General features: G+C 36.2%; 1 long non-coding RNA gene across 2 annotated transcripts in view; it reads left to right on the top strand.

Annotated features, from left to right (window-relative positions):
• The first annotated feature begins 5,106 nt into the window (after positions 1-5,106).
• LOC139316726 (uncharacterized) overlaps positions 5,107-26,654 on the top strand; it is a 135,558-nt gene continuing 114,010 nt past the window's right edge. The window contains exon 1 of one of the 2 annotated variants that reach the window (XR_011600387.1): positions 5,107-5,184. This is a non-coding gene — a long non-coding RNA (uncharacterized lncRNA). Of the gene's footprint in view, positions 5,185-19,483; positions 19,766-26,654 lie in introns of those variants that run through there. The other variant, XR_011600386.1, reaches the window with a different exon arrangement.

Genomic DNA, 26,654 nt, shown 5'->3' with positions numbered 1-26,654 from the left:
GGACGTCTGAATACTTTCTGAATGCACTGTATATGTATATTTTTATTTGCCCAGAATTCATTTTAATTTTTATATGAGGTGATAATCGCTTCGTTGCGAAGGTTGTTGAGAGTGTGGTAGCGCGACAGCTTCCTCAGTGCTTGGATGAATCGGCTTATCTAGATCCGTTCCAGTCAGGCTTCAGGCCTGGATACAGCACGGAAACGGCATTGGTCGCATTGGTAGATGATCTCTGGAGGGCCCGGGACAGGGGTTGGTCCTATTAGACCTCTCAGCAGCTTTTGATACCATCGACCATGGTATCATGCTGCACCGGTTGGAAGGGTTAGGGGTGGGGGGCACCGTGTTGCGGTGGTTCTCCTCCTTTCTCTCTGATCGGTCGCAGTCTGTGTTGACAGGGGGGCAGAGGTCGATCCCGAGGCCCCTTGTATGTGGGGTGCCACAGGGGTCGGTTCTCTCACCCCTTCTGTTCAACATTTATGTGAAGCCGCTGGGTGAGATCATCCATGGTTTTGGGGTGAAGTATCATCAGTATGCTGATGATACTCAGCTATACATCTCCACCCCGGACCACCCCAATGATGCCCTTAAAGTGATGTCCCAGTGCCTGGAGGCTGTATGGATCTGGATGGGGAGGAACAGACTCAGGCTCAATCCATCCAAGACCGAGTGGCTGTGGTTTCCGACGTCCCGATATAGTCAATTGGTGCCATCACTGACTATTGGGGATGAGTCATTGCCCCCCACGGAGAGGGTTCGCAACTTAGGCGTCCTCTTGGACTCACGGCTATCTTTAGAAGAACACTTGACGGCTGTGGCCGGGAGGTCTTTTTATCAGGTTCGCCTGATTCGCCAGTTGCGTCCCTTTCTGGATCGGGACTCGTTAAATATGGTCACTCATGCCCTCGTCACTTCACGCCTGGACTACTGTAATGCTCTCTACATGGGGCTCCCCTTGAGGAGCACCCGGAGGCTCCAGCTGGTCCAGAATGCGGCTGCGCGGGTAGTTATGGGAGCAGCATGGCGCTCCCATGTGGCTCCCCTCCTGCGCGAGCTGCACTGGCTCCCTGTGGTCTTCCGGGTGCGCTTCAAGGTCTTAGTTACCACCTTTAGAGGCTTAGGACCGGGGTACTTACGAGACCGCCTTCTGCCACCAATAGCCTCGCACCGCCCAGTACGCTCCCATAGAGAGGGGCTTCTCAGGGTGCCGTCAGCCAAACAGTGTCGATGGCGGCCCCCAGGGGGAGAGCCTTTTCTGTGAGGGCACCCACCATCTGGAACGAGCTCCCCCCAGAGATACAGAAGATTCCGGATCTGCACACTTTCCGCCGTGCCCTCAAAACATTCCTGTTTCAGCAGGCCGGCCTGGCCTAACTTTCCCTTTATATTGCTTTTTGATTTTATTTTAAACTTGGATGTCTTGAATTATCTAGGACCAGAGTGTTTAGTATATTTTAATTGGTTTTTTTTTATTAACGTTTGTATTACATGTATTTTTATCGTTCGCTGTTCACCGCCCTGAGTCCCTTAGGAATAGGGCGGTATATAAATTTAATAAATAAATAAATAAATAAATAAATAAATAAATAAATAAATAAATAATTATTGTGCTGATAATATGGTTTTGGAATCTGCCTTGAAAGTTTCTAACAAAAGGGGGCAAACCATACCAAATAAAATACATTAAAATGTATTCCTTGGCACTGAGGAAATAATACTTTTTTTGCATTATTTTTAATAGTTTATAAAATATTTTGCTTCAATGTTATAAAGTGCTTTTCTTACTTTACATTATTCGTACAAAATCATTACTGCAACTGAGACTCATAGCATTCTGCAGCTCAACAATTCTGATTGGAATGAGAACTAAAGACCAGCCCAAAGTTATATAACAAACCAAATTATTGCAAAGGAACTTAAATATGGATGTCTCTGACTCTATTCCAGCACATGAATCATTATGTTGGCTGTCTTTTGTTCACAAGATTCAGTACAAATTACTTTTCCATTCTAAATATTTTTTTTAAGAAATGAAAGGCTTTTTTGCTTAGCTATTTCCAAAACTTTTTTTTACTTATAAAGACTTGCTTATATATATTTGATCAGCTTAGGCAAATCTAATTAAATCAGTTTTGATGGCAAGAATATCTGTGTAGCTGAAATTTTACAGATCTGATGAATTTATAATTGAGTAACTGCAGACTTGAGGCCACAGAGTGGCAGGGATGGCCAAATCTGGCCTTAAATTCTGCCTCGGTACATTTTCTTCAAAAGCAACGGAGTCAGAAGATCATTTAACAGCAATTTATTAAGTATTTTGATAAAGAGTATTCTCTATGTTTTATGCATGACAAATTGTTTAAAAGCTACATTGTTGTTTGAATCACCCATCACTAGGTCAGTGAAAGGTCAGGAAAGCTTTTGCATTTGAATGTAAGTAAAGTAAAACCACATTTTAACAAACTATTTGGTGGGAGGTATGCATTAGGCCCCAAGGGTTGTAGTATCATTGCATTAACTAAAGTGAGGTATATTATACTAGTTTTGTGATTATGTCAGCCAACAGTTAGATCTAGTAGTTTGGCACTAGGCTATAAGCCAAGAGATTGTAAATTCAAATTACTTTAATTTACTTTTATTAAATTTCTATACCACCCTTCTCCCGAAGGACTCAGGGCGGTGTACAGCCATATTAAAACACGTAAAATTTACAAAATTTAAAAACCATTAAAATCCAATATACAAAAATTTGGCCCACAAATTAAAAATTAACATACACCTATTAAAATTCATATTCATGTTAGGCCAGCCCGGCTTGTTGAAACAGGAGGGTCCTCAGAGTGCAGCGAAAGGTGTGCAGGTTGGGGATCATACGCACATCTAGGGGCAGCTCATTCCAGAGGGCTGGTGCCCCCACAGAGAAGGCTTTCCCCCTGGGTGTTGCCAGTCGACATTGTTTGGCTGACGGCACCCTGAGGAGCCCCTCTCTGTGGGAGCGTATTGGCCGGTGGGAGGCTGTCGATGACAGAAGGCGGTCTTGTATATACCCCGGTCTTAAGCCATGGAGCGCTTTAAAGGTGGTAACCAACACCTTGAATCGCACCCGGAAGACCACTGGGAGCCAGTGCAGCTCGTGCAGGGGAGGTGTCACGTGGGTGCGACGAGTCGCCTCCATAATCACCCACGCGGCCGCATTCTGGACCAGTTGGAGCCTCCGTGTGCTCTTCAAGGGGAGCCCCATGTAGAGAGTGTTGCAGTAGTCCAGACGGAAGGATGAGGGCATGAGTGACCGTGCGCAGGGCATCCCGGTCCAGAAAGGGATGCAACTAGCGTATCAGGCGAACCTGAAAAAAAGCCTCCCTGGCCACGGCTGTCATATGCTCTTCCAAAGACAGCCGTGCATCCAGGAGAACACCCAAGTTGCGAGCCCTCTCTGAGGGGCCAGGATCTCACCTCCAATAGTCAGCGATGGAACCAGCTGACTATACTGGGATGCCAGGAACCACAGCCACTTGGTCTTGGAAGGGTTGAGTCTAAGCCTGTTCCTCCCCATCCAGATCCGCACGGCCTCCAGGTACCGGGACATCACGTCAAGGGCATCATTGGGATGGTCCGGGGTGGAGATGTACAGCTGAGTGTCGTCAGTGTACTGATGGAACTTCACCCCGAAACCACGGATGATCTCGCCCAGTGGCTTCACATAAATGTTGTACAGAAGGGGCGAGAGGACCGACCCTTGCAGCACCCCACAAACAAGGCGCCTCAAGGTTGACCTCTGTCCCCCTGCCATCACAAACTGCGTACAGTCGGAGAGGAAGGAGGAGAACCACCGCAGCATGGTGCCCCCCACTCCCAACCCCTCCAATCATCACAGCATGATACCATGGTCGATGGTATCAAAAGCCGCTGAGAGGTCTAATAGGACCAGGACAGAGGAACAACCCCTGTCCCGAGCCTTCCAGAGATCATCAACCAATGCGACCAATGCCGTTTCCGTGCTGTACCCCGGCCTGAAGCCCGACTGGAACGGGTCTAGATAGTCAGCTTCATCCAGGTACTGGGGAAGTTGTCGCGCCACCACACTCTCAACAACCTTCGCAACAAAGTGAAGGTTGGAGACTGGATAATAGTTCACTAATATAGCCGGGTCAAGGGAAGGCTTCTTGAGGAAGGGCTTCACCACTGCATGCATTGCATTGCATGCAAATGCTATTATCTTTAAGTATGGAAAATTGAGATTTCGCTGTGACAAAATTATAATTATTTCAAAGAAAGATAATGTTTTAACATGATACAATTTATTCTTGCAGGATAGGTATTGTTACGTTTTATAATGCATTCTAAAATATTCGTGTGTTTAGATAATTGAATAAATAAAGTGGAATATATGACAAGGAAAATTTGATAGAAAAAAGGGACTCTAAAAGTACTTTTCTAAAAGTACTTTTAACTGTTGAATTTGTTAGGTAATATATTTACAGCAATCTAAAGTTATCTACTAATACATTATTAATTCATGAGATATAGAATCCAACATGTGGTGAACAGTCCAATACTGTTTATGTTACTTTTAAAATGTAGTTTCTCTCTCCCTCCCTCACTCCCTCTCTCCCTCTCTCCCTCTCTCTCTCTGTGTGTGTGTGTGTGTGTGTGTGTGTGTGTGAGAGAGAGAGAGAGAGAGAGAGAGAGAGAGAGAGAGAGAGAGAGAGAGAGAGAGAGAGAGAGAGAGAGAGATTACCATCAATGACTCTGCATCCTTGACAATCAGGCTCAGGAGCCAACTTTACTTATGCAGATGCTAAAATCTGCACAGGACATATTTCAAAGTAAATATGAAAATACATAAGGAAGAACAAGTAACTTGAAAGATCAAAAAGGATCTCCAAGGATTAAAAAAAGGATCCCTTTTTTCCTATTGTTGCCTAAAGGAACAGTCCCGGGGGGGGGGGGGGAACAGACAACGAAGAGTGTCCATTCTAAAAAGGAATGGCATTTAACTCATATATCAGAAACCAGAAATAAAATTTTTGGAGAATTCCTGTATGTGCATGGCAAACAAACGCTTTGATAAGTCTTTATATTTAAATATATATATTTCTTTGCATATTGAAGATATCAAGCCCTTCAGACTGGCAAGTGTCAACTGCATTCATTGGATGAGTTTCTGTCTCCTGAAAAGACAAGGTAAGTTTGATTTTGAAAGTTTTAAAAATATATGAGCAAATGATACTTAGTCTATGAATTTTGGAAAGTTAATAACAGATTAAGGAACCAGAGGAATGCTGAATTATAACTGAATTATTTAGAAACTATTTTCTCAGAGAAAATTGACAGTGTTTTTGTTTATTTGTTTGTTTGTTTATGTTTATGATAAGGTATCTTCAAGGCTTGACACTAGAACCAGCAGATAAATAAAATGGAACAGAAATCCTTAGTGCAATTTTTGAATACCTTTCAACTAAGCATTTGGAGAGAATTGATCAGACAGTTGATAAAATTGACAGATCATGTTCTCATGAAGTTATAAAACAAGAACGAAATGCAATGTGTGTTTATGAAATTAATTTGAAGGGTGACTTAAATGCAATGCAAATTGGGAATGATAGACTGATGACTGACTCCTTAAAGGAGATGAACAGACATAAAGTCAGAATAGTGATTTGGATACTTATTTTTTCCCTCTCTGGTTATACAAAAGTGCTCTGCTAAAATTTGCAAGGACTTTTTTAGAAATGGCAAATTTAGAAATGAATAAAAGAGAAATCTGTTAAAATTCTGAAAGATTTTCACTTTGAAACACACGAGCAGAAAATTACCTATGAGGCTTTTTTAAAAAAGAAGAACCAAAGAATAAAAACATCAGGGAAGATTCATAAGATTGGCTTATTTGATTAGGACTAAAAGAAGAAAATTATATTAGGTTGCCCTTACTAGACCTTTGCTGACAAAGATTGATGGACTATTTGGGTTTTGTTTTTCTTAACTAAGAAATAAACTATGAGGACTAGATAGATTATGAAGAAAATAGTTATGTCTGCTTGACAGGGCCGGATTTAGATGAAAAGAGGCCCTAGGCTATTCCACTTATGAGGCCCTTTCACCAGTGGTGGGATTCAATTTTTTTAACAACAGGTTATGTGGGCGTGGCTTAGTTGGGGGGTGTGGCTTGGCAATCATGTGACCGGGTGGGCGTGGCTATGTGCATAGGGACTACTCAGAGGGCTGAAAAAAGTCATTTCTGACTGGGCCTCGCACTTTTGACCGGTCCTCACACTTATGACCATCCTCACATTTATGCCCGTGCAGCTTTCTTAACAACCATGTCACTCATTTCACAACTGCTTCTCTTCACCATGGTGACAAGATAGGGCAAAAACGTAAAATGTGAGGACAGTCGTAAGTTCGAGGACTGGTCAAAAGTGCGAGGACCAGTCAAAAATAACTTTTTCAGCCCTCTGAGTAGTCCATATGCACAAAAGGACTACCCAGAGGGCTGAAAAAAGTGATTTCTGACAGGTCCTCGCACTTTTGACCGGTCTTCGCACTTATGACTGATCATCATTTATGCCCATTGTAGCATTCTTTTTTTTTTTTAATAAAAAAGTTTTTATTTTCTGATCAAACAAGTATACAATATAAACAATCATTCATACTATCATCAGAAAAAAAGAAAAAAAATCAATTTGGTAAACTCAATCTTCAACCCCTCCTCACCACCCCCCACCCCCGACTTCCCAGAACAAAAACAGGGCATAGATTTCACCAAACATTCGCTAAAATAAACTAGCTAACTGCAAGATTTAATAACTCCCAAGACCCCTTAACTCCCCTTTTACAATTTCATCAACCTCCCTTTATATAAACACAAAGTAACATGTAATCCAATAACTCTAAGAATTTTAAAACCATTAACAAATCTTAAACATTCAAACCTAAAAACATTTTTCCCCCTCCTACTTTTCTCAAAGTTCAGATATTTTGAAATCTCATAACAAAAAATAAACCTTAGATATTCACTAATTAAATTTCTACATTTTTATAATTAACCATTAGTTCATTAACTAGAAAACCAAAAAAGATTAATCAACCATTAATACATCATATTTAAAAATCAATATTCAACTTTATACTTTTTCCCCCTCAGTAGTTATAACACCTAAAACATAATCAATTTAAACCATGAATAGAACAACTGCAAAGCCAAAAAAAAAAAAATAATCTTCCATTCTTGGTTTCTTATTTTAAAATCTCATAACAAAAAATAAACCTTAGATATTCACTAATTAAATTTCTACATTTTTTAAGTTTCTAAATTTCCCCCCTTCATTATTCCTCCCTCCAATTTTTAAAATTTAAAAGATAATCAACAACATAATTAACCATTAATACATAAACTAAAAAACCAAAAAGGATTAATCAACCATTAGTACATCATATTTAAAAATCAATATTTAACTTTATACTTTTTCCCCCCTCAGTAGTTATAATACCTACAACATAATCATTTTTAACCATGAGTAGAACAACTACAAAGCCAAAAGAAAAGATTAATCTTCCATTCTTGCTTTCTTTTTATATTTTTTCCAATCTTTCTGCATCCCTCCTACTTCTATTTTGAGGAGGTTTTTCATTTTAATTTGAGGTTGATATAACTGCAAAAATTGTCCCCTTTTTAAAAAAGTTTCCTCTGATTTAGAGCCCCCAAATCGCCTCTTCATGCTTATATAAATCAGTTCATTCCTTCGTCTGTAAAACCAAAGTTTGTCAAGAGTTTGTGAAGAAAAGTTCAATTGTTTCTTTTCTATTAAATGTATAGATGCCACTGACAAGTGTCCTTCATCTTCTGAAACTTCGAAAGTCTGGTCATTTACTACTTTTTTCCAAACCAAGTCATAATTTTGAAGGATTCTATCAATTTTTCCGAAAAGAGCAGAGAGTAAGCTCGAAAATTCTTGAGAAAATTCTTCCACCCTCTCTGCTGCAATATCTCCTGAGTTGTCATCATGCTCCGTAGTTGTTTTGATTTCCTCAGTCATTTCTGTTGTTATCCCTTTAAGAATTGCTATTTGGTTACTTATAGCTGCAGTATGATTATTCATGGCTTCTTTTATAAATTCTGTAAGTTCTGCATCAAAATCCTTACAACTCTGTAAATCAGACAACTGTTTCGTTTCTGACACCTCCAAATAGCATCCAGCACTTTCAAGATCTCCTTTCTTAGAAGCCATTTTATTTTAAAGAAATTTTCTTTCTTCCCACAACCATAAAATCATAAAGTCAGAGCCATCCTTTTGAGCAGCATTCAGCAATTTCTTTATAAACAATCTTTTCCCAAACAGCTCTTCAAAATCTATTCCAGCAACTTAAAGCCAGTCTCTGAGCACGAGTCTATTAGCAAAAACTTTTTCTAACTTTCCCTTTTAAAATCGCAACAAAGAAACGCCATCTTAACTTCCAGCTCAGAAAATCCAATTAGAAACATTGTATCCCCGGAGTTAAGTGTTATACTTGCAAAAAGCTTGTCCTCCTGCTTCTGTTCCGCCTGCTTTTTTGAAATCATTTAATCTTCTGTTTGACAGCAGAAATTGGACGCAACACCTAGCTCTGTAAAAAAAAACAGAGTCCCCCCGGATCCGGAGCTTCAGTGGGCTGAACGGGGAGCTCTCACCCTCCTAACCCCTGGAATTAATCCAGGGGTTTTCAGGGAGCTCTACCCTCACCCACCTGCTCTCCTCCCCTTCTTTTCCCGAAGGGGAGATTTTCAAGCCGTTTGACAGCTGATTAACGCTGTCAGAACGGCTCAACGGAATCACGGGGGCGGCGGTATAAAAAGACCGTCAATGGTGCTGCGGAGCCAACCCGGAAGTCCCCCATTGTAGCATTCTTAACAACCATGTCACTCATTTCACAACTGCTTCTCTTCACCATGGTGCCCATATAGAGCAAAAACATAAAATGTGAGGACAGTCGTAAGTTCGAGGACTGGTCAAATGTGCGAGGACCAGTCAAAAATAACTTTTTCAGCCCTCTGAGTAGTCCATATGCACAAAAGGACTACCCAGAGGGCTGAAAAAAGTGATTTCTGACAGGTCCTCGCACTTTTGACCGGTCTTCGCACTTATGACTGGTCATCATTTATGCCCATTGTAGCATTCTTAACAACCATGTCACTCATTTCACAACTGCTTCTCTTCACCATGGTGACAAGATAGGGCAAAAACGTAAAATGTGAGGACAGTCGTAAGTTCGAGGACTGGTCCAAAGTGCGAGGACCAGTCAGAAATAACTTTTTCAGCCCTCTGAGTAGTCCATATGCATAAAAGGATACAGCAATAGAGAGGGATGAAGGAAGGGAAGGGAAATTAGAGTAGGAGGGAGGGTAAGAGAGGGAGGGTAAGAGAGGGAGGAAGAGAGGAGGAGAAGGAGAAAGGAAGAGGAAGTAGGGAGGAGAAGAAGAGGGGGAGGAAGAGAAAGTAAGAAGGAAAGAAAAGAGAGAGGTGGTAGGTTTGAGGAGAAAGATTGCTGTACAATAAAAAAGATGAAAGGGAAGAAAGCCAACCCCAAACAAATATAAAGATATTAAGATAAAGAATGAATTGTTAAACTTTAAAGAATAAAAGAGAACAAATATGAATAAATAACAATAATTAGAAACACACATACAAACATACAATGTATTTTCTTTGAACAGAGTATTTGGCCGGTTCACAAATTTAAACAGTGTTTAGTCATTTCAATTAAATTTACAATTTCTATATTTCCTTTTTGCCATATTTATTCCTCATCTATTTTTGTAAAAAACCAATATTACCCTTCATCCTCATCTCTAATCTTAATCAAATTCAATTTTTCCCTTCTATTCTATATTATACTCCTTCTCATTGTCATCTATTTTTATATCCATCCTCACATTGGTTAATTATGTAATATTAGTTGTTTAATATAAATTCAACATTTTAATATAAATCAATTAGTTATATAACTACCTTTTTTGTATATGAATCAATATGAACATGAATATTCCAATTATTTCCATGCAATCCAATTTCTTACAAATCAATTAATTATATTTACCAATAATAATAAACCAAATATTTTCCCCCATATATTCCTCCAAACCACAAGTTAACCATTTCTGCTTTCAGAAATATACAATTAATAGTATCTCAATTATTACAATTCCCTAGTTAAATAGAGCTTTTTTTCTTTTGTGTTTTAAAATCCTGAACTCTCCTCTTTTTCCCTAAATTTCCCATTGTTTGCACCTACCTTTTTTGGTGAGGAAAAAGAAAAGAATTCTGCCTGCCTAATTTTCCAACCTTGCAGCAACAGCAAAGCAGTTTCAGTTTCGTTTCTCAGCATAGCTAGGGGGAAAAAAATCAGCACTCTTTGCAAGGAAGCAGAAGAGCCCTGAGCAAAACAGCTGAGACAAATCAGCTGAGAGCCGGGAGACCAATTAGCCTATGCTGAAGCTCCGTGAGCCAATAAAATTACAAAAAAAACACCGAACCCTTTGTTAAATTGCTGGCTCCCCCGCCCCTCGCCCACCTCTATTTATTGGCAATAAATAGTGGTGCGGAGGGGCGGGGCAAGCCAGCAATTTAACAAAGGGTTTGGCTGCACCACTGGCTCTAGGGCGGCCCTTTGAAGCCCCGCGGCAAGAATTTGAAGTTTTTTTTTTCCTCTAGCCATCAGAGGCAGCAATCGATTGGGAGTGGGCGGGGTAAGCGAACGGTCGGCGATCCAACAGAGCAGAGAGTGAGGGTGAGTGAAGGCGTGGAAGCTGCTTTCTCCATCCTGCTCTCTTGCGTCCGGAGCCGGTGGGGAACCACGTGGCAGCCCACGTGGCAGCGGAACTCAGGCTAGGGAAGGGGTGGGCAACTCAGGCTAGGGAAGGGGTGGGCAATTGTGGCTCTTTTACAACCTGTGGCCTTCAACTCCCAGAATTCCTGAGACAGCTGTCTCAGGAATTCTGGAAGTTGAAGTCCACAGGTTGTAAAAGAGCCACAATTGCCTATCCCTGGCTATGGTAGGCTGGCGCCGCGCAGGTGGGAGGCGAGGGGTGGGCGAGCCAGCAATTTAACAAAGGGTTCGGCCGAACCCCCTAAAGCCCCCAAAATCCCACCACTGTGTAGGCCCCTCTTGATCTTGAGGCCCTAGGCTGAAGCCTAGTTAGCCTATAGGAAAATCCGGCCCTGCTGCTTGATCTTGCTGGACTTTTGCTGATAAAAACTGATTGATGTGATTGATTGAAGTAACAGTTGGTTTTGCTTTCTTACCTAAGAGATGGGTTCTCAGAATAGAAATTATGTTTTATTTAAGACAGTGATGAGGTATAAAATTATTTTTACCTGCTGGGATGAAGGTAAAAGTTACTTTTTCTTTCTTTTTTCACAACTCCTCTCTTTTTCTTTTGTATTTTGTGTAGTTTGCATTGACTTCTATCCTTCACATGTAAAATTGTTAATAAAATCATCTAAAAAATATATGAAAACTTGGAATGCTTTTCTTGGAAAAAGAATGTTGTCTTAATGGACCTTTGATCTGACCCAGCAGATTTTCTGTTTATTTTCTTTTGAAGCAGTAGATTTTAATTAGTACTCCTTTTTTGGTGATTGATATATTTTATTTAATATTAATACTCTTATAAAGTATCAACCTTCTTACTCATATGTACTTGATAAAAATTGTGTCATAGAATAAAAGATCCAAAGCATACAAATAAAAAAGCAAGAGAAGAAAAATTATTCATCAAAAATTAGGTTTTATTTGGTTTCTTTGGTTTTTCTATTAGTTTAAAAGGGAAAAAAACATTTAGGGGCTACACAAAATAGATATCAAAGAAATAGAATAACGTCTAAATAGACAGGATGCCAGATCTGATTTGTTTTTGAAATATTTACAAAAAATCTATTACCATTGAAATATTCAATTAATTAATTAATTAATTAATTAATTAAACCTCTAAACTACTTGAAAAAAATTAATAGAAATGTAGCTACATTTTCCTTTTGATTTTGTCTATATGCATTTTTGAGAGACATAACATGATGTGATTAATCAGGGTAATGACAAGAGCTCTGATGTTTCTTCATAAAAGGAAAATGCAAATATTTTCATTGTTGTCAAGTCTGCATCAGTGTAAAAAAAAAGCAGATTATTTAAAATATAAGTAGACCTCGGGTTATAATAGCAATTGGTACTGGGACACTGTTCCTAAGCAATGTGGTCATAAAGACTGACATCACATGATGGCATTACTGATGGGGCATGAAGTTGATTTAGGCTTCCATCTTTCCGAGGTCAGTAAAATGAAGCCTCATTTTTTGGGGAGCAATATGCAAATAATGCTGACATTGTAAACCACCCAACACTATAGAGCAGTATATAAGTCTAAACGCTATTGCTATTGCTAAGTTGGACAGGTTGCTAAGTGGGAAGTGGTAGAAGTGTCATGTAAGAAGCATGGGATGGTGTGGGGGAGATCCTGAGAGACAGGATTACACAGGCCATGTGCAAGTTTGGGGAGCCAGGTGTAGCAGTGAGACAGCAGGTGCATGTCATCCCAGGTAGGCCAAGTATTAGTGCCTGCCTATCCTTGACAAGGTGTACACAGTGAGACTGTTGAAAAGCGGATGTAGGTGTGAGCAATCAAATGGAAGCTGAGGGAAGGAAGGCTTGATGCAATGCATGTGAAGGGAGGCCAAGAAAGAAGATTGAGGCTGTGTGCAAACACTGGGAGGCTGAGAGAAGGAGGGTTTGGTTACATGTGATCACAGGGAGAATCAAACAAAGGAGAGTACAAGGCAGCATGTGCAAAATGAGCCTGAAGAAGGAAGAAAGCAGAATGGGGCTTATTACAGGAGGATGAGGAAAGAAAAGAGTCCTGTGATGTTCAAGAAGATGGAGGGGGGAGTACTTACTAGAGCAATTTAGGATGTTCCTTGCCAGCTTTGCAACTGACATTGCTTAACAGAAGCCAGCAGGGAAGATCACAAGTGGTGATTATGTGACTATTGACATTACAACTATTGTAAGTGTAACCTGTTTGCCAAATGCACACATCAACAGTCATCTGACTATGTGGCAATGGCTGAAATTTCGAAGTGGTTCTAAGTACCACTTGTTCAGCATCATTGCACCTTCTAACTCAGTCACTGAATGAGCGGTCAGCAAGTGAAGATTACCTGTATTATAATATGTTCAACTGGTATTTCCTTATCTATCTATTATATCCTTGACAGATTGTAATTAATTGCATAGTACCAGGTTGTTGTGCATGATAAAATTTCTTACTAACTTTTGATTTGGCTTTAAATTGTACTACGAGCGTATAGAATCGGATATAAAAACAAAGGAAGTTCAGATTACATGTATTCTCATTTCATAATTATGTTGAAATATATTGTTAGCTCAATAGCTCTATATCCAAAGGAAAGTTTATTTTTTTATAATAAGAATGTTACAAGCCTAAATGCATATGCTGTAAATGAAATAAATTGCACAGTTGCTTGTGGATTGGAAGAAAGTATTTTAAATCTTTGATTAATCAATGACTCTTGCACTTTCTATAGAATAATTACTTCTGAAACATGTAAACTATTTTCATGCTCTGTTTCAGCCTAGAAGAAGAAAATAGGCTAATACATATATACATACATATATTCCAATATGGAAATCCATTCAAGGACAGCTACAGAATACAGATAAATATATTTTCTAATACCATTTCACATTTTTAAAAATGCAGAACTTCAAAGAGATCAGAAACAGGTTACTTTTACCATTAAAGTAACCATAATGGAATACAGCATCCAGTTCTGGTCACCAAGATAAAAAATAAAGATGCTGAGGCCCTAGAAAGATTGCAGAGAAGAGCAACAAAAATGTTGAGGAGTCTAGAGGTTAAATCATATGATGAACAATTCAGGGAACTAGGCATGACTACCCAACAAATCAAAAATTCAGGGGTGGAATGATAGCTGTTTTCCTGTACTTGAGGGGATTGGCTTATTCTTCAAAGCACCTGGGAGTCCAACAAGAAGAAATGGATGGAAGCTCATCAGAGGGAGATTGAACTTGGAACTTGTTTTCTTGTGCCATGTCCGTCATTGGACGTTGGCAATCATGTTGGCAATCCTATTTTTGTCAACAGCCGTATGAAAAAGTGCTGCTGAGTTTTGTCCAAACCAGTCCCTTAGGTTTTGAAGCCATGATGTTCTTCTTCTGCCTAGGCCTCATTTGCCTTCAATTTTTCCCTGGAGGATTAAGTGAAAGATGCTGTATTTTTCTGGGTGTCGCATCACATGTCCAAAATACTCCAACTTTCATTTTTTAATGGCTTTGATTATTTCCCTTTGCTTTCCCAGGTGGCTTATCACTTCCTCATTTGTGATTTTGTTAACCCATCTTATACGTAACAACCATCTGTAAATCCACATTTCAAATGTTTCTAGTTTCTTCAAGTGGTTTTCTGTCAGAGACCAACTCTCTACTCCGTAGGGCAGGATAGAAAAGATGTAACATCTGACAAGCCTGATTTCCAGTCTTAGGCTTATGTCATGACTGCAGAAGACCTTTTCCAAGAAGAACTTGGAACTAAGGAAAAATTTCCTTACAGTAAGAACAATTAATCAATGATACAGCTTGCCTCCTGGATGCTCCATAAGTAGAGTTTTCAAGAAAATAACCATTTGTCAGATATGATATAAAGTGTCTTGTCTTAGGCAGGGAGTTGGACTACAAAGGAGGTTAGACCTCCAAGATTTCTTCCAGTCCTAGGTTTTATTCTGTTTTCTGTTCTGTTCCATTCCACTCCATTGCCTAAGAAAATACAGTTTTATGAAGTTTCTCCATACAATATATAAGAAATCTGCTTTGCTGATGCCTAATACACAAAGACAGTGTTCTATAGGTCATTCTGAACAACTTTGCAGAAGCTGCTGTGCTCTACAGCCTGACTATCAGCCTGAACATAACTGAACAGCCTGAACATTATCTGTCCGTGCCGAATACCAAACCCATAGAACCAAAAATCACTATTGATGACCTGGATGTTCTGGTTTCATTCAATAATGGTGGTTTGACACTTGCCAGAGGACAACTGCTGATATTTGATACACACACACACACACACACACACACACACACACACACACATAATACATACATAAATCACAACTATTCCATGCTAGCTGAAAGGAGAGTACTGGTCCATTTTGCTCCATTTTGTCTAGTATGCAATTGGCACAGCCAGTGATATTTTTTTATCCTAAGCATGTATATGATCTTCCATGAAAGAAATGTCTGCTCTTGAAGCTTTCTTGCTGGCAACATATTGTTGTTTGCATACTGGTAATTCACAGATGTTATAAACTTCTAACACGTGTGAGATAATTATTTCTCTCCAAGATTAGTGTTGGCAGGAAAAATGCAGAGAAATATCAATGTTCTACATAATTAGCAAGCACAAATTACCGGTACACTGTGAATTTTGGTAGAATGTTTACTAGAGATGGAGAAATGGATAGAGAATATTTAAAACATATAAATACTATTAGAAAAATAGTGGACGTTGTGTGGTGTTCTATGAAGAATGAATGTTTCTCAAAAGTAGAAAAAAATGTGATGTATAAGAATATAGTTCTGTCCCTATTTTTATATGGTAGTGAGAATTGACCAAGTTGAGAAAAAAACCATAAAAGCAAGTTGAATATAGTGTGAATATAATATTTAAGAAATGTATCTGATTAAGACAGATTAAGAATTTATGGATGCTTGTGCATTGAATGTACAAGTAAATGAGAATGACAAAAGATGTGTATTGAGCTGGTTTGATCATGTGGAGAGTATTAAGGAACACTGAACTGCAAAACTATCTATATGTGTGTGAAAGTGCATGTGAATGGGTCAAGAGACAGAAAGAGAAAGACCAAGATTGAATACAGTTGAAGAGAACCTCCAAAAAAAAAAAAAAGACAATAAGAATAGTATTAAACTCATTTTAAATGTGTTTTCTTTTCTTTCTTTTTCTATCTCTTCTTTAATTTTTTTCTAAGTATTTCTTACTCTTCTTTCTACAGTGAGTTATATTCCTTTCTCCTGGGGAAAAAAACTGCATGGTGAAACATGTATGTACTGTATACTTGATGGTTTTTTTTTCTTTTAACTTTTAATATCTTTCACAACATTTAGAATGACCCTTATAAATATTATTTGTGTGCCAAAGCAAAAAGATTTGAATAAGTGTGTGTGTGCGTGAGAGAGAGAGAGAGAGAGGGAAGGAGGGAGGGAGAAGAGAGAGTGTGAATGTGAATTTTTGTTGGATCTGTTTCAATAAATGGAAAAATATATTTGGAATATCCTGTTTGTAAATATTTCTTCAATGTTTCTTTTTTGTATGAATTGCTTATACCAAAGACTTGAAAAAGCTCAGGATATCTAGAGATCAATCTCTATATTTACCTCTGTATCCGTATCTGTATCTATATATCTCTATATTTATGTCTACATCTATATCTACACCATCTATATCTATCTATACACACATACAAACACATACATAGAGATACACAAAGATTTACGTTTATACATTGCTGGATAAACAGTTAGCATCATGGCCTGGATTTTAGATCCAAGATCTGAAGGATCTTTTCCTCCAACTAGTTACTAGGATATGAGTGAAGTTCCCCCTGGAAGTTACTTTCATAAAGCATCATAATCCCTGTACTTTTAAGAGAGAGAACACTCTTTGCTTTTAATGCTTTTGTAACTGCTTGCTGGTCAAGACGGGTTACGTGATAAAGTGCTTTGCTGAAATAAAGTTTTTTGCCCTTTTCCTTAACAAAAAGAATCATGTTATTTCTTGGCAAGCTCAAACTGCTTTGCATTTATTAACCATAAACTAATAAAAATGCTTAGATTGTCTTGGCTGTGTTTTAACATTTTCAGGAATTTATGACACAGAACCTCTACTAGAAGAATATAGGGAAGTACAAAAACCCAAGATCTGTCCATGTAAACATTTAGTAATTATTCTCAAATCAGGCCATAAATAACATAATTATTAGATTCCATATTTATAGAATTTTTGACTATACAGATTATTTTCAATAGGAAAAATACTCTAATTGTTCTATTTCAGTTTCTTATGATTAGATTCAGTTCAGATTGAAATTATATCTGCTTGTTATAGTTACTTAGATTTTTTAAAATTGAACTACTATCATATTTCTAGAAGAGCAGGCACATTAAGGCCTTCAGGAGGAAATCCAGTGTTTGCCATCTGCTTTATATTGTTGCTTTGTGTATATTAACTGTCTAATGCATGTATTTTATTATATTAAAAATTGTAATTTCCAGAACCAGCCACAGGAGAGAGCCACTTGGAAATTCAATAAGTCTTTCATCGCAAAATAAGCAAACACATCTCAAATTTCAGTTCTTGCCAAATTCTGCTTCATGGCAAAAGGAAAAGAGTAGAGCTTCTCCAGACAAAAGAATATGTCAAGTGTTATGGATATTCAAGGTGTTAAGGAGTTTTCTGGAGGACTGGTTGGCTTACCATTGTGCCACTACAGTTGAGTTCTGCAAAGAAGCCACTGATTTTATTTTGCTGCAGTGAAATGTATCTTCAGAAGATCATTACTGTAAATCTTGCCTCCAGCCCTTTAGATGTGTAGTTATTACCCTTATAGTTGCTGCTTTCATGATTTGTCTAGCTTTGAAACATATCTGTCTCTTAATGCCATGGCTAAAATCTCTATAAATTGTTGTGTATTTGCCATGGCTTGCAAGCTTGCAAGTGTACTGGAACCTGACTCGCTGGTCTGGCCAAGTAGTTTAGAACAATCGGGTCTATTGAAAATAAGTGTATTACATTATAGCCTGATGGCTTTGCAGTTCATAAGGTTCCACAGCAATCAATAATGACTCTCTTGTGAGATTAATAGCAATATAATTTAAAAAATAAATAGAAATAAATAAAAACTGAGTAGGAATTGAGTATAAATTTAATTCTATGTAAACCTCGTTTATGCTAAATAGCTAAATTTAGGTATATTGTTTGATAAATCCTCAGCACTTGAAACTGGATAACAAGTTTGTAGCAAAGTGGGATATTCAGTTTGTAATTTTGTAAGCCTTTTTAAGTGTGATAAATCCAGGTGATTGTAAATATCAATGTATCATCCAGTATATAATCAGCACAGTTCTACTTACCTTTACTACTGATTCGCAACAGGGGTGCGCATGTATGCTCGCTTCGCTTGCACAGGCGATTCTGCGCATGTGCAGATTGTTCATGATGACGTCTGGGTGGCTGGGCGGAGCCTCCTGCCGCTTTTACTACCTGTTTGCAAGAACCGGACTGAGCCGGGAGCAACCAACCACTGAATCAGCAGTATACATGTCTTCACCAACAGCCATGAAGCATATGTATGAAAAACCTCTTAGAATTAGAAGCTCTGACATGATAGAAGAGCAGCACAATGAAGCATGTTCAAGAGTTTGTACATCACAGAATCTAAGTGTGGTAGTTGCAGAATATTTGCATCCTGATGTATATATCTACATTCTCTGATATGATTAATAAAACATAAGACTCATATTGCAGCAGAAGATTTAAAAGTTACAGGCACAAATGAAGCAGAAAGGCTATACAGAACTGTAGCTATATTCTTCTACTGAAACTGGTGACTGACAACAGAAGATGGAGTATAGTTAGAAAAGACAGTATGTTGTACCAGTAAGGATTGTCAGAAGCTGTTTGTCTTGAAGGAAAGAATTATGAATATTACTTAAACCAGAAGGTAGCCATAATTTTCCTACAAAAGTAGGAAGTAGTAGATAAAATATATTTACTCTGGCCTTGTTATCTAAGTATCTATGATTAGAGTATCTCTTCTTGATCATAACCATCACCAGCACCTGGTTAAAATATAATTTTAGTCTATAACAGAAAATGTAATATATTATTGCTAAAGCAATATATTATTGTTAAAGCATTTTACACATGTCGGACAATATATATTTTGATGATGAGGGAATGAAGTTTTCTTTAGCAGTCCTAGTATTGTTAGTGCTGCTCCTAGTTTTGTAGCCTTTCTATTCTTTCATAATCTCTAGAATTCCATGGTAATTTTTTTTCTTTACGGGAAGTTTCAGTGATCACATAATATCAACTTTCATTTACCAGGAGAGAGGAAGTGGTTAAACTTAATGACTGCTATATGACAAACCAAACAAGGAACATATTTTAACCTGATAGAATGCCATGCAGAGTCATCACAGCCATGGTGCATAGCTCAGAGCAGGAAAGCAAACAGCTGCTGTAGCCTGATTTGAGTTAAAATAGTGTCAGTGTTTAGTCTGGCGCACTGCTTCAGAAAAGATTGGCAGCTGGGTCAAACAAAGTCATTCCATTGGCTCCTTTCCCAGTAAGCTTCTGCTAGCATTTAGGTACTAGTGCAGCCTAGGCCTTTTCTCAGGGATAGCCTAACATCTAACCGCACCCTCTTACCCTTTTTGTTTTGTTCAAAAGTCCTTTCCCTCTTGAAGATCAATTCAGTATTATGTAATCTGCCAACATTTGTGTATTAAAATGCGTTCTGTCTTGAAAGCTGATGCATCCTGCTCTCAATATGGTGCAGAAAGAAGTTTCTTACCGTCCTGGATTAATAAAAGGGGCCTTTATGGGTTGTGAAAGAATATCTGTGTGCTTAGGCAGGAAACTTTTTGATCCACAGAAAAGCAAGACGACATCTAGGTAAGGCTGACTATCAAATTTATGTTTTTGAGAATGTGTAGTGAAATTCAGCTAACTGCAAATTAGTAAACTGCCTTGATTTCATGAATATATCCTTAAAATCTGACTGAGAATTTGTTCTATTTAAAAACTGGCAAAATGTTGTGCTATTCTATTTAGCTTTAGAATTTTCATAGAAATCAACATGTTAGATATTCTTATGCCTACTTAGAAAAAGATTTCTAGGTATGAATGTGGAAAAAAATAGTTCAGCTATTGCACAGAAATAATTTTTTTAAAAAGATCTAGTGTTTGGGAAAAGATTCAAAGCATGCCTTCAACTTTTACAGAGTTGTACAAAAATTGAAATGCAGTTGAGAATAGCTCTGGACTAATAAGGTTTGAATGACTACAGTTTAACGTAGCTCTGAAGGGAATATTAAGTAAGTTGTCTTTGTCTCATACTTTTTAATTTTTGTTGTTGCTTTAGCCTGTTGGGTCACATTTTTTGTTAGCGTTGAAGGCTGCCATGAATTGATAATGAGGGCCCCTTTTGCACATGATTTTGGCACTTGGCCAGAATCAACTTCCCAACGGAGAGCTTTCTTTAAAAGAACCTGGAGCATTTTTTCTTTCTTTTTTGTGATGAGGAATTACTCTGAAAGCTGCCATAACCAGTTGTGTAGGCATGTCAAAATGACTTTATACATGGACGTGAAACATTCCTTTTCACTCCAGGTTCTTTTTTCATGGTATGCAAAATTGTTGGAATTATCATTTTACTTTCTTTCAGACTGCTAACCATTCAGAATAGGTTTCATTGAGCTTAGTGGTATAGAAGGTTTGTACTTATATATATAGTTTCCCAGAAAATCAATATAAGCATATCTCATTTGGGTCAGTTTACAGTGATAAGTTTTGCTTCAAAACACATCAAGATACAGAAGGTTTCTTTAACTTTTCAGTTTATTAGAGCTAAATGAAGAGTAAGTAAACACCTTTCTAGAATTTTGTCTCCTTAATTTAAGTTTTTAAGAAAATATTTTATTAAAGTTATGTAATTATTTATTATATATTGTGCAAGTAAAGTTTAGAAGAACTGTCTTGGGACAAAAATGTTACAATGGTTGAATATGTGTTTAATATTAGAATGTTTAATCTCTGTAAAAATTACACATTAAACAAGATACGTACTTTATGATTGGGAACATTCAAACTATTTTTTTTTTTTGTTCTTGTGAACAAAAAAGAAATCACTCAAAAATTCACCATGGATTCATATGTTGTATTTTTAAATATTATAGGTGGGAATTTTGTTTTACACATCTATTATAATTAAATCTTCTACTGCATATGGATGTGCTATTCATTTGTATTTGTGGATGTGAATAATGCCCATCTGTTTTCAATAACTGAATCCAGTGGTTGAAAAGTAAGCATCTGGGAGACCTTCACTTGTCATTAAAAAACAAACTGAAGATCTCCAAATTCTTATCAGTTTTGTAGTTATTCAATATCATATAGTTGTAGTCCAAATTATAATACAATAACCAATTCCTTAAAGTGTAATAATTACCTCTGGAAATTTCCAGAATAGAAATAAGTTTAGCTAATAGATTCATTGTGTTAATAATGAATAGTGTTAGCAATAAAAGATATTGCTTAATGCATTGTAAGCCACCCAGAGTTTCTGGAGAAGGGCGGCATATAAATCAAATTTAAAAAAAAATAAAAAAAATAATGTATATCAACTACAAATGCATTAGCAGATATAGTTGGAGATTTCTTTTAAAAAGTTGCTAAGTGGAAAAACATAGTGCAATGAAACTTCTTTAGCAGAAAAATGTTCCCCCAAATATATCATATAGAGCATAAAGTGGTTGTAATTTATATATGGTTTTTAACGTGAAAATAATTTTAGTCATTAATGATTGGGTATTTTTAACATTCTATATGGCTAGTGATCCAATATAATTAACTTTTGACTTCAGGTTCAAAACAGAAACTTTATATGAATTACATAAAGTATTTGGTCTGACTAAAAATAATATAGAGATCTTTTGCTTATGCAGAATAAGGATATTTAACTAAAATATGATATTGGCAGAGATAAATAATTTCTATCTTACAATTTGAAGTAATATTATTTGAATAGGAGCTTTTCCTAAAATCATAACTTTTTGAGCATAGCATATTGATAAATCACTTTGGTAACTGTCACATCACAGTTCCAGAATGGAACGTATCTTGCTAAACATTTGGTAGACATGTGTTTAAATAATAATAATAATAATAATAATAATAATAATAATAATAATAATAATAATAATAATAATAAAATACTAGTTTATTTTTTGTTCCTGGGAATTAAAGAAGGGAGGGGGAAGAAACTGTGATCAGATGTTCCGAAAGAAATGCCCTGACCTTATCTAAAGCTATGTTCCTATTGGCCTGTTCAATGTCTTCTAGTTGTAAACTGAAGATGAATCCTTCTAAACTATATAGTGTCGTTCATTTCTCAGACATCCTATATTCATCTTATGGAAGCCCTGTTGAGGTCAACAAAACTTACTTCTATATGTGTTAAGAATTGTGATGGAACTTTGCCTTCATTAAACTACTGCCCATTATATTCTTAGAACAAAAATATTGAATTATAGTATATAGTATTATATGTTTCACAGCTCTAGCTATTAAGACAAAGATTTTTGTAACAAAAACAAATCTGCAAAATTTCTAGCTGCATTTTTTTTAGAAATTTAACTTTCATAAGTTCCTTTTTACTATTCAGCACCGTTTACTTAAAATAAGAAGAGTTGGATAAAAGAAGTATGTAATGTAGTGTGTAATACACGCACACAAACATTATATATACGGTATACATATACATATATATTAAGTTACATATGCAATTTTTTATCATTTTAATGACACAAGTCTTGAAACATGATAAAGTACAGTTCAATATGATGCTTGTTGCTCTCATTTAATTATGGAATAATTCTAATCAGTACAATGGTACAAATTCTGAATAAACATGGTTAGTAATACATGTAGAAATCAAGTTTGTTTGCTCAATAAAATGATTAATGCAATTTTCTAATCTAATGAGAATTTAACATTTCAATGATTCATTATATTAATATGTTCCTTACAATATAGTATTTCTCTTTTCTGGATTTCTTACCATTGAATTTGTTATTTTTATGTAAGAAGACTATAAATGACCATTCATATGTAAATCTTTGGTTCATTCTTTTGGAGAAATTACTATTTCATTACCATAAAAATATTTTAAACAATAGAAAATTACATACTTTAAAATTAACTTTAAAAAAACCCTCAAAATTGCTTATGCCAATAAACTAAGTTACTGGAATAAGCAGTGTTGAGGTTTTTTTGATACTGGCCTTTGAAAATCTATGTTCAGTGGCCTTTTAAAAAATGTCTGGCATAGAAAATACTTGGACATGATCACTTCTGATTCTTGGAATTCTGTTTTGTCAGCATTTCAGTTCTAGGATAAATTGAACAGAATGAGTTTCTATATGAGAGTTTAAATTTGTTGCAAAGTATGTATAAAACCTATTTTATCCATAGAACAAAGCAAATATTGTTCTAAATAATTGGCTCTCACTTATAAGAGAGTGAGTCCTAAGTTTCTCTTTTTCTTTCTTGTTGCTTATCCGTTGCATGTAGTATTAAAAAGTTATTAAAAGTGCAATCTGACTGTTGTATTCAGTAAATTCTTATTCTTTTCTCTACTCTTGAAGAAGACAATGAAGAGGGAATGTGTGCTCATAATATTTTTTATCAAGGAGCTAGTGTGATACTTTCAGCCCTAAAAGTAAAAACTCCAAAATATTTTAGGAAGGAAGGCATGGTAATGAAAATTAAGAGGCTGATGAAGATCCAATTAACCATTATAATATATGAAGATGCAAAGAAGTAATACATATGATTGCATCTTTCATCACTGAATTGTCAATCGGAAGAGCACCATTTCTTTTTCAGTGGTTTGGAACTGAATTTGGTATCCATCTGAAAGAAAAATGACCCTGAATTTAAATTTAACTCCTTGTGAGAAGAAAGTTGGGACAAAATGTAATTGCTTACAGAATGGTTCCAGATGGTCAGTAAGTTGGTCAGTAAGCTACAAATACAGAGAACTGTGATGAAATATTCTTGCCATGTACAGTAGTTGCTGCTTTGTAATGTTAAGGAATGAGGTACAGGACAATATGCAGTAATTCAAAAAATCAGAATTATGAAGATCACATGCATTCTCATCTACATCATCTATGGTCCACAAGGCATAGTAAACTGCATTTGTTATTCTAGTTTTGATATAATTGGGTGACTGCTTAGACCAAATAGACTGTTTAGAAAGGAGAAAAATATAATATGCATGTACATTTGAGACTTGCTTAGAATGACTCTGTCTTAGAATGAATCTATGATTTCTGAATCTGACCAACCCTATATAGTAACTAGAAGAACTATGTCTAGAAAGAACATTATTTTTATATACATTTTTAGATGTGGATAAAAGTAAAAAAAAAAGTTTCCTGCTTTGTTTTTGTCATTTCTTTTTAATTTCTATTTTTATATAGTAATGAATTCTGTTTAATAAATTCGTGTTTCAGGGATTTGAGACCTGAACTAATTTAGAGTTAAACCAATTTGTTTTATTTTGCTTTGTTTTACTTTGCTTTACTGAGGTTTTGTAACATTCAAAATAATTGAGTTTAATTGGATTATTGATCCATTGATTGTGGCTTTCCTAAAATGGGGGGGTACCCCATAACACTAATTTGAAGATAAAATCAGATAATTTATACTATAAAATTTATTTAATTTATTAATATTCTGTTTTCTATTGCATTCTTTAGGCTACAAATGTTAAGTTATAGGTCATTACACTATATTTTTACTTGAAAATATTTGCTTTATTCATAATTTGTATCCATTTATTCTGCTATAGATTTTTTCAAAGGAATCTACTGTTTTGCAGTATCCAAATGAACATATTTGTTCAGTGAAGAGACTGATATTGTTCATTTACATATGGTCACAAAATGATCTCTATACTACCTTTTCTACTTTATTATTTTTCCGTATACAAAATTTATGTCTTACAATTATTTGAAATGCATAAACAAAGGTAATTGCTTTCAACTTTGTGAAAAGTTCCGTTTCCTTTTACAGGAAATGAAAAATGGGATGTTCCATGTTTAAAATGAACTATAGTAATTGGGATTACAGATATTGTAGGAAATATGTTGTCTATCCAACTGGATACAATAGGCACACATCAGGTCCCTTCTCTTATATGTTGCTATCTTGTAAGATCTCTAAAGCATATGTTTTCCATGGGAATTTCTTCAGGAGAGAGCTGTGACGAGCTTACTTGTCTTCACGCATTGGGACAAGGTGAAGCTGAAGTTGCAAGATGTATCTTGAGTTGCATTGTTTATTCTACTTTTTTTGTCTTAATTGTTTGTATGATATTGTTTTTATATTGGAATTTTGAGCCACCCAGTGTTTTGGTTCTATGGTGGGTGGCTACACAAGTATATACATAAAATCTATAATTATAAGAGTGCCATATTCAATTATTTGAAGATTGTGCATAATAGGCAAATTGCATCCAAATTATTGATTTCAAAGTACAGTACCGGGGACTTGAAATAAACACTAGGAAATCCTCTGCGATAGTGCAATCTTTTCAACAACACCTCAGCAAGAGATAATTACAACCATTGTAATAGTTTCACTTCATCAGAAAATTGACTAGATTATTCTTGAAACTTTAAATTATCTTGAATTATATTATTATCACACTTGTTTTGGTAAATATAGTGGAAGTTATGTTCAAGTAAAACATAAACATATGCTTCATATAGATAACAACAAAAATGTGGATGTCACATATTCAGAACTTCTATGGGAAAAAGCTATGGCAATAATGTTCTGGAAATTTTTCTTGCTTTTTTTTTTTACTTCTTGTCTGTTTCAAGAACAGATTAGGAAATCAAGATATGAATGTTCATACTGCTTTTATTCTAAGAGTATAGCAAAATGATCTTACAAATCTGAATATACTTCTTTTTCAAATAATTTTCTGCCCTTGACTAAGATGTCCTTTAAGACCACTGTGTTGGTTACAGCTCTTCTTCCTGTTCCTCAAAGTTATTACTACTATCGATTACACTCCCATTAAAATTTCAACCTTGACATATTTGTTTTCATTTCAACTATCTCCATCCTTTTCATATTATAGTTTCCAACATATTTCCTTTTTCCAGACATACTCTAATTGTCCCTTTTAATGGTAGAACAATTAATTATATTTGTTCTACTAGTAATATGCTAGTGATTAACTCCTGTGCTAGTTCATATTTGTATCTAATCAGTGCATTTTCAAAGTTGCACACTACCTAGAGTTGCCTTTTTTATGAGATAGTAGCTATACAAATTTAACTAAAAATAAAATAAATGTATGTAAAGGATTATTATAATTTTAAGTATATACAATAACAAATGCATTATAGTTTAAGTACTGTATAGTACTTTATTTATACTGTATTTGAAACATTTAGGATTATTAGTACAGATAATTACAATAGTTGTTCTTTAGATGTACAGGCAAATAGGCAGTGGTGGGATTCAAATAATTTAACAACCGGTTCTCTGTCCTAATGATTTCTTCCAACAACCAGTTCACCAAACTGGTCAAGTTAACAACCGGTTCTCCCGAAGTGGTGTAAACTGGCTGAATCCGATCACTGCAAATAGGTATATTTTTATTATATCTGTCAGTAATGCTGAGGTCCAACATCATTTCTGCTTTCTTTTTCAATTATCTCAATTTATGGAACCAAGTTCAGAATAAACATGTATTATTGTC

Source organism: Pituophis catenifer, unplaced genomic scaffold (assembly GCF_029215685.1).
Source record: "Pituophis catenifer annectens isolate HBS135680 unplaced genomic scaffold, rPitCat1.0.hap2 SCAF_4, whole genome shotgun sequence".
Taxonomy (NCBI): domain Eukaryota; kingdom Metazoa; phylum Chordata; class Lepidosauria; order Squamata; family Colubridae; genus Pituophis; species Pituophis catenifer.
Note: the sequence above shows the minus strand (reverse complement) of the source record. Positions and strands in the feature narration are given on the sequence as shown.